Source organism: Mandrillus leucophaeus, unplaced genomic scaffold (genome assembly GCF_000951045.1).
Source record: "Mandrillus leucophaeus isolate KB7577 unplaced genomic scaffold, Mleu.le_1.0 Scaffold1481, whole genome shotgun sequence".
In the NCBI taxonomy this organism is placed as follows: Eukaryota; Metazoa; Chordata; class Mammalia; order Primates; family Cercopithecidae; genus Mandrillus; species Mandrillus leucophaeus.
The window spans coordinates 105,909-122,181 of NW_012101456.1; the positions used below are offsets into that span (position 1 = coordinate 105,909).

Consider the following 16,273-nt stretch of genomic DNA (forward strand, 5'->3'; position numbering starts at 1 on the left):
ATGGACTAAAGGAGAGAGTCCAGAGGCAGTGAGATCACTTAAGAGGCTTTTGAGTAAGTCCAAAAAGGATCTAGGAAGACCATAAAGTGGTATCAGAGTGAAGGTAAAGAGAAAATGGATCCTAGCAATATCTGCATGACAGCCAAGAACACAGCTGAGACTGAGATACAGGTAGGAGACCTCAGAGTGCTGGAACCATGGGAGGAAAAGCATTAATATTGACCATTTCCTGAGCCCTCTTAGGGAATTCTCAACAGAGTCCTAAAGTCAGTAATGCATAGGGCCTACTTTATGTGGCCAACTGATTGAACTTGTGTCAAGAGAGTTTTATATTAAATATATTGGGAGCTTTGGAGATCGGAAGTTGAAGGAGTATAGAGGGTCTTTGGAAGAGAGCGTAAAGAAAAGTATTCGATGCCAATGGTCAGAGCCTTCCATAATAGGAGTAGAATATTAGGGTAGCTGCAGAGAGAAGGGGCTTTGTCAGGAGTCTCAGGGCCCAATGTTCATTCCAGATTTGGAAAGTCTGGTAACTGCAGAAAACCACAGATACCCAACAGGGTCTCAAAGACAGTACAAAATTGATGTGCTGCTTCCCACTCTTTCCTGATACTGTCTAGAAGACCAAAGGTGGTTCCTGATGGTGAGAGAGAGGTGGCCTTAGGACCAGACTGGCACGATGACAGGAGAATGACCATTCTTCTCAGCCTCCTTTGATACACTACAGGGGAGATATTTCTTGCCTGATGAAAAGATCCTGATGAGCCTTCAAAGATATTCTTATCTAACAGTAAGAAGTATCACCTTACAAAATTGAAATGCCACTTTCATCTATGAATACAGAAATAATATCAAAATAGCTATTTATTTGAAGGAGAAATAAAGCAAGCAGATAGAATTTCCTATCTACTTGGCTTAGTGAAAGACTCAGAGGGTTTAGACCATTCCTCTGAGGAGAGAATTGGCAGTTTCCATGGAGCATCACATCAAAGGGACTGCAGAACTATGATACCCTGCAATTTGAAAATTGGGATAGCTTCCCGAATCAAGCTCATCATAACAGTGAAAATAATTTTACAGAAGAGAAAGTATTGTTCTTTAGGAACCCACACACCTCTATCTCACTCATTCAGAAGAGCTGCTGAGGCAATTTTCTAAGCCCTGTATTTTACTGATATTGTAGACAGATGTCGAAGAATGTCCACAAGGAGTAACTGAAAGACAAGAGGAAAATCAAGGAGGTTAAAAAGAAAACACAGAAGATGCTGTCACTATAAAGATTACATAGTTTCTCAAGTAAAATCCCAGACAGGGTTCAGTTTTTGAGAGAACTTGTCATAAATGCTCTAAGCAGAGTAATTCTGTTTGTGTAAGGGGGAATAAAGAAAGAAAAAGCATTTCCAAACACTAACTAATACTTAGAAAAAAGGAAGCTTACTCAAAGCAAACCAGAACTATTATGCTTGTCTGATGAAAATGGGATTTTCAAATTTGCAAAAATTTACATTGTATACATAATGCAGACACATTTTCCATGCATAGCAGTCAAATATTAAAATCTTTACAGAAGCTTTTATTTTGTGTAATGCATGTATACAATGTTTTGCATTGCCCTAGATAAAAATTCATCTCATGGTGTCATGCTGTGTCAATCCCGAGGAAAGGCAAGTAAATCCTCATTTTACCAGGACAATAGCTTTGAGTAAGAGGATAAACTAGCTCTCATTAATCTCCACTCTTCTCCAGCTGAATCCAGAGGACCACCCACATGGACAGCAGTTTAAAAAAGGACTGAGTGTACCCTTTTCTTTCTCGGTATCTCAGCAACTTCTGGTCCCACCAACAGAACAGGCCAAGTAATAAATACCATTTTTATCATATTTTACAGTTTACAAAGAGCCCATCTCATTAAGTTTTCATGAAGCTGCACCTGTATTTTGTTGAAGGTCAAATAGGGTAAGAAACTTGTCCAGGAATATGAGGAAGTGGCAGAGGTGGAGCTTCAACCTGGGTGTCTTTGGGTCAACTAATACCCTCCCACTAAACCCCTTATCACAGCTGTATCTTAGCCACAGAAGAGAAGTGAGAGGCTGAGAGAATCCTTCTTCTTCTGGTAGCCCCTGCCTCCATGAGTCATGCTATAGTCCTTTTGTTCATTTGCGGGGAGAATCCTACTTTTATAAGACTTTTTGGATTTCATTTGACATGTAATCCATTTATGTCACTTCAAAATATACCATATATCTGATCTATCCTCAATTCCTCCACTTTCTAGCTGAGGGGTTTTGACAAGTAGTTCAACCTCCCTGAACTTCAGTTTTCTTATCTATTAAATAGGATGAGAAGTAAGTAGAGCATAGTTGCCGGGAGGATTAAATGAGCTGGGATATGTAAATCACTTATCAGTACTAACACATAGTAAACACTCAATAAATTTTAAAATTTAAAAATCAGCAGGGGGCTGGGCTGTGTTGGGTGAGCGGAGTATTGCACCTGTGCAGAGCCCTGTGGTGGTGAGCTCAGAAAAGCGCCCGGAGGTGGTAGACAAGCACCAGGGAGCCCACGTGGGTATGGGCATCCAGAACAACTCCTCAAGTAGACTCAGCGAGAACTCAGAGGGCACCAGAGTTGCTCTAGGTGGTAACCGGCCTTTGAAAAAGGAGAAACAAAAAAGGAAAGGCTACTATCCCATGACAGATAGACAACTGACCAGCAAGAGGGTCGAATTTTGGGAGACTGCACTAGCTCTCTCTCTTTTTTTTTTTTTTGAGACAGAGTATCACTCTGTCACCAGACTGGAGTGCAGTGGCGCGATCTCAGCTCACCACCACCTCTGCCTCCTGGGTTCAAGCAATTCTCCTGTTTCAGCCTCCCAAGTAGCTGGGACTACAGGCGCATGCCACCATGCCCAGCTAATTTTTGTATTTTTAGTAGAGATGGGGTTTCACTGTGTTGACCAGGGTGGTCTTGAACTCCTGACCTCGTGATCCACTCACCTTGGACTCCCAAAGTGCTGGGATTACAAGCGTGAGCCACCGCGCCCGGCCAACTGCACTAGCTTTTGAAGGCTGTAAGGAGATTTGGGATTTCTTGAAGGCTGCTGCACATGTTTTTGATAGAAGTTGTTGTGAATTCGCACAAGCAGTCATTGATGGTGCAAATGTAACATTATACATGGTGCACTTACAGAGTGCTATGATGAACTGGGGAATAGATATCAGCTTCCAATCTATTGCTTGGCAGCAGCAACCAACATGACAGAGGAAAAGAACATAGAGACTCTGAACGTTCCTCAGCCACCACCCAATTCTAGATATTAATGTCAGCTCCGTTTGTGTCTTCCCACAGGCAAAGCCCTCAAACTTTTGGTGTGCAGCACAGACACAGTATGCCACATGCAGAGGCAGTGACTCGCAGTAAAAGGAGTGGAACTATATAGTCAGCTGTGGTTCTTTTCCGGTAGACCTCTCACTAACAAAATGAAATTGGAAGAGCCAGAGATCCCAAAGGACTGTGCTGTAAAGGTGAGAGTGAGGCAACCTTTTCAAAACCCAACACCAGTTGAGAATTGAATTGGTCCCGTTGGCTGGTCCCCGGGCTCCTCCTGCTCCTTTTCATTGTTGCTGTCATGTCCTACTCTATGGTGTGAAATTTATTTGCACTGCTCTGAATTCCCTATGAATGGATTTAGTTCTGAGGAATTACAAGTGAAAAATTTCATCTGTGAATGAGACCAACACAAAGAATTAATAAAATACAAAGAGCTAAAAAAAATAGCTGGAAGCTGGTAATGAATGAGCTTGGGTGGAGGTGAACATTTAGTTCTCCAATTAAACTGTGAGCTGCCAGGAGGGCAGGCCATTATTTACTTAATCTATCTGTATTTATTGCACTTCATTTATCTAATTTAATGTATTATGTATTTTACCCTTCTAAACACCATTAGGAAAATATGGCTTTCTCGCTGTAACTGCCGGAAAGGAGCATGCTTTTGTTTAGAATGTGAGCAACTAGGGAGCAGAGGCTATTTTCCTAAGGGACAACTAGATAGAGTATGGAGGGATGGAGGGATAAAAGGAGAGAAAGGGTACAGATGCACCTCCACTTATGATGGGGTTACATCCCAATAACCATGGTAAGTTGAAAATATAGTTAAGTCGAAAATGCATTTAATATACACCTAACCAGTGGAACACCATGGCTTAGCCTGGCCTACCTTAAATGTGCTCAGGTCACTTACATTAACCTCCACTTGGGCAAAATGGTCTACCATAAAGCCTATTTTATAATAGAATGTTGAGTATCTCATATCATGTATTGAATACTGTTCCAAAAGTGAAAAACAGAATGGTTATACAGGTACTCTTACTATGTTTCCTACTGAATGAGTGTCGGTAAACACTCTAGTATTTAGAGTTGACAATAGTGTAAAGTTGAAAAATCATTACGTCAAAGCATTGTACATTGGAGACCATCTGTATTATAAACACTCACTCTATAATATTTAATGTTAGTAAGATGAACTACAGAGACATATTTGAGTCATTTAAATGACTATATTTGATTATTTCTGTTAGAATAATCATTTTTTGAACTGCAAAATAATTTTATGGCATAAACTTTGGTGGTATCAGAGTTACATAACATAAAATTAGAAGACATTTTGTCAACAGTCTCATTTTATGGATGCTATGAATCAGGTCCAAGGAATGTATTTAAATATGTATTTAAAATATTATAGTCAATACTGTTTTATTTTCTCCCAGATTAATATATACAAAACTTCTTCTCGAGCAAAAATAATAATAATGTAGTTCAGTTAAGTATATATATTTTTTCCAAAAAGATGAAATCAAACAGCAGAGGAGCTACACTATTGACATTTAACTGGTTAGTCTTTTTGGGGTATATTATGACCATCTCCCTGTTTTCCTCTTACCTTTGTGGTGACATCAACAAGCGATAAGGTAATTTTTTTTTTTTTTTTGAGGTGGAGTCTCATTCTGTCGCCCAGGCTGGAGTGCAGCGGCACGATCTCGGCTCACTGCAAGCTCCGCCTCCCGGGTTCCTCCCATTCTCCTGCCTCAGCCTCCCGAGCAGCCCGGACTACAGGTGCCCACCACCATGCCCGGCTGATTTTTTGTATTTTTAGTAGAGACGGGGTTTCACCGTGTTAGCCAGAATGGTCTCGATCTCCTGTCTCGTGATCGATGGGATAGGTTGGTGAGGAAAACAGACATTGTCCCTACTGGCATGGAATTTAAAATATGTTAGGGAATAATAGACAATAAATGAGTAAACAAAATAGAATTACAAATTATGATAAGTGCTATGATCGGGGCATTGTATTTAGAGTTGACAATATTAAATACTTAGACATTATTCATTATTTATCTGAAATTCAAATTTAACTGGGTGTCCTACATTTTTATTTGCTAAATCTGGCAATCCTACCTGTGTGTGTGTGTGTGTGTGTGTGTGTGTGTGTGTGTGTGTGTGTAGTGGGGGGCAAAGGAGAGAGATCTACTTGCTATAATACTCTGGCAAAATTCATGCCCGGACACTCCATTTAAATTGTCATTTGACAGATGAGAAAGGGCTGTCCAGGAAAGGAAGGGGGTGGAATGGTGGAATGTTTTAGGTGGTACTGAGGGCAGAGAATTCCAGACAAAAAGAATAGCATGTTTAAAGGCCCTGAGATGTTCATTCACTCAACAAGTGTTTATTAAGAGTCTATTATGAGCCAGGCATTAGGTACTGGGGATTCAGCGGTGAGCAGAACAGAAGCACTCCTTGCCTTCTTAGAGCTGTAAATCTGAAGGATCAGTTGAGGATGTCAGGACACAGCAGCAGAGAAATCATTTTTGGCAAGGAGACGAAAGATAATCCAATTATATTATATTTACTTCCTTAGTGGCTAATATGAGGCTCAATGAAAAAACAAAAATGTGTATTTTTTGTTAATTCAACAACCATTTATCCTCAACTTGGCCTGGGGGAAAAAGAGGAAAAAAACCTGATAGATAACCTTTTGTTATCCTTTATAATAATCATCTTTGGGTTATTCATCAAGGAGATGCTTCAAACTCAATGAGAAATGAAGTGAATTGAAATATAGAGATTTCACATTTATTTAAATAACTCCTTAAACCAAGTCATTTCAGCAGGGAAAAAAGGCAAAACCCAGAGAAACAACAGCAGAAAACAACCACTTGTCTGGTTGATTGTGTCTCAAGAATGGCAGAGCTGCCCTAGCAATGTAACCACCTTCTAAGAAGGTGCAGGATAACCACAAGTACCTTCCATTTTAGTGAACTGTCTTTTTGCTCTGAACATGCCCATTTATTTGGGGTGAAGAAATGATTCTTGTGGATAAGAGCACAAAGCCTTTTCTTTTATCACAGAAGCTAAGGTAGATTCTTTCTGCCTTGACTATTACCGGTGAGATTTTTCAGATAAGATCAATTTTGTTAATGATAATGCAGTTCATGGGGAAAAATAATCAGAGTTTAACTCTCAGGCCCTGGATTGAGTTTACTAAGTGAAAATTTGAGGGGGAAAATGGAATTCTGATTTATAGCTCCTTTTAGAATTTGATCATTTGAAAAAAATTTAAAAATAAATTCATATTCCAATGTTTTTTCTGAATATTATAGACTTTGCTTACAGTATATTTCTTTGGAAATGCTGTTACCTAAGATTATTTATCAGTTAGTAGTTTAAAACAAAATCTGGTAGGATGATTAAAATATAATTAATAATTCAGAGACTAGTTATGTCAAACTAATTTTAAATACACAAGAAGTTTATTTTTCCAGCTTGTTGCTATATTTTGGGAATCTTGGTATTTTATTTAGTATACTTGCTATAACTCTCAGATTCATATCAATTGCAAATTTGACAAGCCTGCAATCTGTCCCATGATTTCAGTCACCGGTAAAAATATTAAACAGGATAAATCATTAAATAGAGCTCTTTGCAAAGCTACTAGAAACACTGGATTTTATTGCTAAATAAATCAATACCCAATTACTTAATTTTGCCTACATCTAACTCTAACTCCTTCAAATTAGTCCACAAGTTACTGATGAGAGGCCAAGTGCCTTGCATAAATCCAAACAAAACTTAGTAGGGATTAAAAATAATCCCTGGATTTGGGTCAAAAATTCTAATGCACTTTTAAAAATATAGAAGTAAACTTGTTCACAGGAGAGCAACTACAATGATGAAGGGAATCAGAACGTTATCTTATATAGAACTGAAGTAGGAAATTGCATAGGAGACAACATTTAATTCTTTTTGATAGTTTTACTTTTTCTATTATTTAAACAACTTTCATATCAAGGAGAGGGTACTCTTGTTCAATATTATAGGTGGCAAATTCAAATTTCCACAGGGGTTGGGCAGGCAATGTGAGTGAGGAAAGTCTCACTCTTTCACATTTCCTTCTTTCATAGAGACATAAGCATAAAATATACTGCCTTTCCTCTTATCTCTTTCATAAAAAGCCACTGTTCAAACTCAATACTCCACAGCAAATGGTCCCTAGGCTCAGTTTGGAGGTGTTGTGCCTGGGTTAAGGGGAGGGATAGCCACTTCTTAATGCCAGCTTAATTGTTGTCAGAGGAGATGTATCTACAGTCTCCCAATATTCCTACATCTTCCAGTTTTTTCAAAAGAAACTGGACATCTGGATTTTTATGTTAGTTCTCTTGATTTTTTAAAATTTGTACAATAAATTTATATTTTTCTTAAAAAAAACACTTCACTAGTCAATACTGGGCAGGTGCAACAACACATAGGCTGCTCCTGACTCTATGATTCCCAGAGGCTGGACCAGAATGAATGACTTGAAGATATAGCGAAGTAGGCAAGAGATGAGTGGAAGGAAGCACCTGTTGCCCCTCAACTGCCTGCCTTCTCCTGAGATCATCAGATCTAAGCAGAGCAACCTCATGTGATCATATTGGATATCATTTATATCTGTGACTGGATTATAGAACTTTAACTCCTTGTCTCACTTTGAGAGTCAATGGTTCCAAATAAAGCATTCTCTGGGGGATTCAGGGGAGAAAATCAGTGGCTGGCAAGTTCTTGAGAGTGTTTGCCCGAAAGGTAGAATATGATCTCAGCTTTGCAAAATGATTGCCATTTGGAGGCAGATGACTTAGAGGGAATTTCTGGTTGACAAAACAGCAGACACAAAAGAGTAAAGGTGGAAAGGAGGGTGGCCTGGCATGGGGGTCACAATGAAAAGATTCTAATGGAATGGAGGGATTATGGCAATTAAGCCTGGGGGTCACAATTGGCCATATCCAATTATGTTTGGCTATCACATGTTTTAAAATAAAAATTGAACCTGAGGCACTTTTGGAGGGAATGTACCCTCCACTTACCTACTGACCCCATCACTTCTTTTCTTGTATCCTGGACCACGACACAGTAACATTACCCAATTGATCCCCAAAATTCTTAGATCTTCCACCCCAACAATAAATTTTGATTTTATGGAAATTTATTTTCTTGAGAAAAGTTTATGGTACATATATTGAATACCTCTTGAACATTATTACATGGTTGGTAATTTGGAACTTAAAGAAAAAATAATATAAATGATAAATTTGAGGTTTGGGTTGCAGCTAGAGGAAAGTTTCATTATATTTTTGGAAGTCCACACGTTAAGTGATAAATCTCATATCTGTTTGATTTTATAAGCTGTTCCTATGGTTTGGGAGATGGATGTAACTGTTCTACAAACATGGACACAATTCCGAGTAGGGGTATTAGGGCTCTGTCAGGTCTGGTTAGGCCTATCCTGTTCCAAGTCACCAAACTAATCAGTTAAACAACTGGTTGGTTGGCGAAAGATTTCACTTTTCAGTCAATTGTCCTGGCATCAGAGACACATGCATTCCTAGAGTTTTACTCTCATCACTTAAAGTCAAGTTTTGCTGTCACACAAATACCTTATGCCTTTTACAAACATCCTTTCATTGGATTCTTACTATGTTCCTATCCATTCATCCATTAATAGATAGAGACCTACTAACAATAAAGAGTCAACTATTATGCTAGTTATAGGTGGTCAGGATACAGCGTAAATACAACTTACAACATCTATTAGGTGAGCAGGGAGATTATTTCATTCCAATTAAAAAATGCATTTATTTCTTAAATCATTTTTTATTACAGAAGTAAAAGAGTAATGTATTTTCTGCCTTAAAGATTAAGGCAATGCAAACGTATATAGAGTAAAAATCCTTTTACTTAAAACATTTATACGCATTTCTATACAGATATAATTTTTATATAAATACTATTATACACTATACATTTTTCAGAAACTTCATTTTTTAACTTAAAATGTCTTAGAGGGTTTTTCAGGCCATAGATTTTTTTTTTTTTTTTTGAGACGGAGTCTCGCTCTGTCGCCCAGGCTGGACTGCAGTGGCCAGATCTCAGCTCACTGCAAGCTCCGCCTCCCGGGTTTATGCCATTCTCCTGCCTCAGCCTCCCAAGTAGCTGGGACTACAGGCGCCCGCCACCTCGCCCGGCTAGTTTTTTGTATCTTTTAGTAGAGACAGGGTTTCACCATGTTAGCCAGGATGGTCTCGATCTCCTGACCTTGTGATCCACCCGTCTCGGCCTCCCAAAGTGCTGGGATTACAGGCTTGAGCCACTGTGCCCGGCCTAGGCCATAGATTTTTTTAAGGCTCCAAAGTATGCCATTGTTTGTATGTAGCACAATATATTTAATCTTTCTTAGAGACATTTTGACTATTTACATTTTTTTGTTATTACAGTGATACAATGTATAAATATCTTTGTTGATGTAAGCAAATATTTTGTAAGGTAGATTGCTAGAAGTACCTTCACTGAGGACATTTAAAATTTTGGCTGATACTGGCAAAAATATTCTTGAAAACATTGAACATATCTATAGCTATACACACACAAGATCTATAAAATACTGTCTATTTCTTTATTGTTTCTAGGATTCGAAGTTTATTTAGGAAGACTGTTAATATTCTAAAATTCTAAAACATGCTTCCAATGTTTTTGTAGTTTTTCTTAACATTTAGCTCTATAATCCAAGTTTCATTTTAGGAATAATGTGAATTAGGCATTTAACTTTTCTCCCAAAGGAACAGCCCATTGCCCCATACTATTTATTAAAGCACCTAATCTGTTGCCTTTATATTGGAAGAACAATTTGGCTTGAGTTTCACATTCTTTCCCTCAGAAGTGAAAATGTGCTGCCTTTCCATCTTCTGAAATTGAATGTCACTGTGGTCAAGTCGAAGGCCAATCTGATTATTTCTGCTCTTGTAAGTGACTTGAATTTTCTGCCTATATGCTTCCATAACCCTTTCTTTAAGCTTGAAATTCAGTAACTTTTTCAGATTATCTTATGCTGTTGATGATTCCAAATGAAACTTTCCTGGAATCTAGTGGGTCCTTTATATCTATCTATTTATTACATTGTTTTGGGAGAATATTGTTTTGCGTCATGTGCTTATATTTTTCCACGTGTTTTCTTCTTCAAAACCATCCAACTATCTGTCATTCATTTCTATCAGATTCTCTGGAGTCATTATATCTTTGTTCTTTTCTACTTTGTTTTGTGTTATTTCCCCAAATGCATCTTCTATGTATTTAACAATATTTTCACAATATTTTCAGAGAAGTTCATTGTATTTTTGCGGCTTCTAGAGTGTCTTTTGTCTCTTTAGTGATTTTATTTATCTCTCCAACTTTTTCCCTGAGTATTGCCAGCACACTTTTCATCTCCCTTAATTATTTTACATCTCTTCTACAAAATTTTGAATCTTTACTCCGAACATTTTTGCTTGATACTTAAGAGCATTTGCTTGATGTTTATGACTTTACATACACACACACACACACACACGTATGCACACACACACATATAGAAAGACACAGACAGAGAGATCCATATTTTCTGTAAGTCCTTCAGAATAATGGAGAACTCTTTGTCTACAATTTCTCTGAAATACTTTGGTATATTTATTTGGGGATAATGGGCTCTTCTTTGGCTTAAATTCCCTCCATTATTTATAAAAAATTACTTTGCAGTTTTCATGAATATGTACTACTCCCTCCTTTTTGTTTATAACTCATCTTTTTAAAAGCCTGACTATTATTTAAATAATAGTACAGGGAAAGGGGTGAAATAGGGTAGAGTAAGCTGAGGCTGACTGCTCTTTTAATTTGGGTTTTATCCTGGTTATCCATTGTTGCAGAGCAAACCACCCCACAACTGAGTGGCTTAAAATAACTATCAGTTATTTTGTTCACATTTCTGCAAATTGGGCAGGATGCAGTGGGTCCAGCTCATTTCTGCTCCACATGGTATCAGCTGGGGCAGCTTGAATGGGGTTGTAGGATCCACTTCAAAGATGGATCGCCCACATGTCTGGCAAGTCTTGCTGGCTGTCGCTCCCTCTCCAGGTGGAACTCTCCACAGACTGATTTGGCTTCCTCACAGCAAGGTGGCTGGGTTCCAAGAGTAAGTTCTCTAAGCGAGAGGAAGTGGAAGCTGCTAGTTACTAAAGGCCTGGACCTGGAAACTGGGACAGCATCCCTTCTTCTGTATTCTATACATTGAAGGTGGGGCATAGATCCATTTCTGGATAGGAGTGTCAATGAATTTGGGGGCTATATTTTAAAACTGTCACAGGCTGTCTCAAGCATCTGTCACCAAATCTGTTATTTCCTTGCTATTGGGAATACATCCTTTTGTAGTTTATGGCATTCAAATTGAGGCGGCATAGAGAAAAGCCCCTGAAGTTGTGGATGAATTATGTTTTAATTTGAAAATTTCTGCTTTTCTTCCATACAAATAACCTCCAGCAGAGTCCTTGGCTAGGAAACAAGAATGTGTCAGCGTGATTTCTATTTGGCTGCTGTTTTGAGGGGTCAGACTATTTCCCCCATTTGCCCCTGACCCATCCACCTGATCTTAACTGCACTCTAAAAAACAGAATATTAGATACTCCTTTCGGTAGTGTGATGTGCTGTCAGATCTGAGAGAAACAGACTTGGCTCCGCATCTTCCCATCTTTCGTTTAAGATTTCACATTATTCAGCAGCAATATTTCATACTTAAATATTTCATAGTTTATAGTTTGGAGTTGTGAATACTTTCCTGTTTCAAGGGCTATGTTTTTTTCTATTTTTCAGTGTTTTTCTTAGTTTTAGTTTGTTTTCAGGGAGTCTAGTAGAATAAAACTATTTTATCCTGTCTTAAGCAGAAGCTCCACATGATCTGTAGAATCAGCTTAAAAATATTTGTTGTGATTTTAGAAGTGAGTTTACACTGAAGATACAGTTTACTTGTGGGAGAATTGAATTTTGAATCTCCTCATCCTGTCTCATAGTAGGTCTTATTGTTTGTGGTATCTTTTTGGTCCTTTACTACATTTAAAATTTTTCTTCTCAGATATCTGGTACATTTATTATTTAATGTTATTCTAATTGTGTTATATTTTTAAGATGCTACTGTGAATAAAACTATTTTCCATTGCATGTTATCATTAATTGTTGCTGAAGTCCTGGAAAGCTATTGATTTTTGTCTGTCAGTCATCTGTCCAGCCAGATTTCTGATTTCTCTAATATTTTGCCATTTAAGTCTCTTGTATTTTCTAAGTAGACATTCATATCAGCTCACCTATTAAGTATTTTATTTTGATTTTCCCAGTTTTGAATTTTTAAATATTTTTATAGGTTTAGGGGATACAAGTGCAGATTTATTACATGTGTATATTGCATAGTTGTGAAGCCTGGGCTTTTAGTTTATCCGTCACTCAAATGGTGAACATTGTACCTAATAGGTAATTTTTCAGCCTCATCACCTTCCACCTTTCCACCTTTTAGAGTCTCTATTATTTATTATTCCACTCTTTATGTCCAGGTATACCCATTATTTAGCTCCCATTTATAAGTGAGAATAGACAGAAGTACAAAGCACTGGGGAATGAGATAATCTCCTGAGACCTCTACTTCCCCATCTCTGCAGGAGACGGTGAGCCTGACAACATGCAGAGTACACCACTACTATAACCTACAAACAAGCAGTATTTGAGCAAGCCACTACACTGAGGCTATCTATAACCAAGGAATTCATACAGAGCCTTAGCCCCCATCCCCAGGATCACAAATTAGCAAAGCCAAATGACCCTACCCAACATACGCAACAGTCACACCTTCAAGGGGAAAAATAAAATCCCATTAAAATGAATGTAAATTCAAAAATAAGAAGTGACAGTTTCTCCAGACAAGAAGGAACCAGCGTAAGAATTCTGGCACCGTGAAAAAACAGTGTTGTAACACCCCTCAAGGATCACACTAGCTCTCTAGTGATGGATCCCAACCAAAATGAAGATTCTAAAATGACAGATAAAGAATTCAAAACATAGATCATAAGGGAGTTCAATGAGATCCAAGGGAAAGTTGAAAACCAATACAAAGAAATCTGAAAAACAATTCAAGATATGAATGAAAAATTTACTATAGAGATAGATATTTAAAGAAAGCCCAAAACTCTGGAAATGAAAAATTTACAGAAGGAATTACAAAGTACAGCTGAAAGCTTTAACAATAGACTAGACAAAGCAGAAAAATTTCAGAGCTTGAATACATATCTTTTAAATTAACCCAGTCAAACAAAAATAAAGAAAAAAGAATTTAAAAACTGAACAAAGCCTTTGATAAATATGGATTTTCCTATTTTAAATATCTATGATTTATATTTCAAATTTCAGCTTATCCCTGTTTTGTAGATATAATAGCCATTTATATTGACCTTAGTAACTATATATGTTTTGGGCTTTAGTTTTCTATAGTGTTGTTTCCCCTTAAAGTTGATCTTATCTGCTTTCAAAATCTATAGCTTTAGTGCAACACACATCTAAAATCTCAACAGATTTTTATTTTTTAAAGGTGAGGATAGATATGTATACTAAAGCTGCCATCTTGATGAAATGAGAAAGCCAACTTAAAGAGGTTGGCTGACTTGCTCATTGATATAAAATGAGTAAATAATAAAGTCAGAATCCAGACTGCCAACCCAACCTTTACTTCTCCATGGAGAAGTAAAACACACACTATCCACATCTGAGGTGTGTTCTAAGATTAAAGTTTTTCCATGAAAACTTTTATTAGAATTACTAATGAAAAGACAGTCAGCTGCATACATGGGTATATTTTTCTACTTTTCATAACTTTTTCTTATAAATATGCTAATGAAAAGGTGAAAAGTGAACAACTATAAGAACAATAAAAAGTCTGAAAATTTAAATAGTCAACTGTTACGTAAGTAAGAATTAACTCTGCCAAGAAGATTTTCTGCGCTCCATAAAAAGCAAAGTAGGTGGGTGAGAATGGGAATGGGGGGTAAAAATGAAAAAGGATAAACCTCAAAACATATTAGGGTAAGAATTTAATTTAATGGCCCGAACTATCACATGCTCACCTTAACATCATTAGATCAAATTTTACCATTCAACTGCCATTCTGAAAATAAGCCATTTGGCACAGACTTTAGAATTTGATTTTCATATATCCAATTTGAATTAATTGCCTTTAGAAAAAACAGATGAAACTACATTATGATTCTGATACTGCAGGATAATGCCAGGAAGAGGGGAGTCTAAGTTCTATGTTAGTCATTTCATCTAATAATTAGTGGACATTCACTCTAACTTTTGAAATGAGAAATTCTTGCTATTAATCCATGAAAAACATCTAAATGGTGAAAGAATTTCTTCCTTTTTCCTTCAATACTGCCTGCCATTCTGGCAATGGGAAAAATGATGTATTTGAGGACCCCTGGGGCAGGAAAATTGGTAAGAGCTCCTGACTTCTTTCCCATAAACAACCAATATTTTAAAGCTATTAACAAGGAACTGGGCATTCAAAGACAGTTCATTTATCTTCCAATAGCTGGCAAGAGTGTCAGGCCCTGCAGTCAGGCACAGAAAAATGGGCCCAGAGTTTACCCTTTATTGCTGAACAGCTGCTCTTTCCCAAGGTTTTAATCAGAGTCCCTAAGTATCCCATTCCCAAGTAAGGCAGAGCCCACATAAAACTGGCAATAAGCCTACCATGTAAATTCATTACAAAGCTCAAGTAATATGAACAGATTATATCCTCCAGGCCAAGAGAGAGCTTTTAATTTAGACCAAAATTATTATTGCATATTGATTTGGCCCCTTGTTCTCTGGAAAGTTTTTCTTAGAAAAAACTCAGACTTGGTCACCTGAAATAAAAGACATTTTCTTGGTTGTTCAGAATGAGAAGTCAGGTTTAAGTGTATTAGAAAGAAAATATGTCTTCAGATGAAATATTCTTAATTCAGAGCTCCTGAAACTATTTATAGAGTTTTGTCTTTTTGTTTAGCTGCACCCACCCTCCAACCCCTGAAGTGAGAGCCACAGCTTCCTTTAACTCTTTTGACTTCTGACCCAAAAGCTTCATATGCAGTAGTTTAGATTATGTTATTAGAAATGAGTGTGGCAACCTTTGGAAATCTTTCCTTGCATGAGGCAGAAGTCAAGATTGGTTCTTCTCATAGACAGCCTGATGCCTAGCTATCAACTACTATCTGTTAGTAGGCACCAGCATGGGCATTCATGCCACCAGTTACAACAGAGGGAATGAGAGGGAATCACTATGAACCCTGACCGGATATTAAAGGACATTAGATAGAGACAAATGACACTGATGCATCATGACAAAAGTACACTGTATTAATTAGAAAAAGGATTGGGTAGTCATAAAAGAATCACAGAATCAAACACTGCTAGTCTTCTTCCCAGCTTTGTGTAGTATTGAGAGGGCCAGATTTTATCATCTTACTAAAAGTGAGTAGTTTTTAATTATCCTGAATGTTGGTATGGATTTAGGAGGTCATTACCAAGCACTTCAAAATTTCAAAGACCCATTGGATAAACAACAGCTTTTGTGTGAAGGATGAGGATAAACATCTGACACATCAGTCTACCCTTCATCTGTCCCTTTGTGGGTTTACCATACAACCCTCTGATATTATTTGCTTTCATATGCAGGCCTGCCTACGGGAAAGGCTGCTTTTATCATGTGGTGTTTGGAGTACTTGAAATCCAGATGACAGTAATTTTCTGTGGTGAATTAATAAAGTGGATGCTGATTATAATTCATCTTCTTAGGTACCTTGACAATAGAAAGAAAATGAACTGATCATACCAGCATGGATATTCTAGTCCCTGGGTC

The 16,273-nt window shown here is 37.5% G+C and overlaps 1 protein-coding gene and 1 pseudogene across 1 annotated transcript in view; one reads left to right on the top strand and one right to left on the bottom strand.

The window, feature by feature from the left end:
* LOC105535611 (sodium/hydrogen exchanger 9) overlaps positions 1-16,273 on the bottom strand; it is a gene marked incomplete at its 3' end in the record, with an annotated part of 317,019 nt that overhangs the window by 68,650 nt on the left and 232,096 nt on the right. The window lies entirely within an intron of this gene.
* On the top strand, positions 2,571-4,092 carry LOC105535610 (annotated as a pseudogene).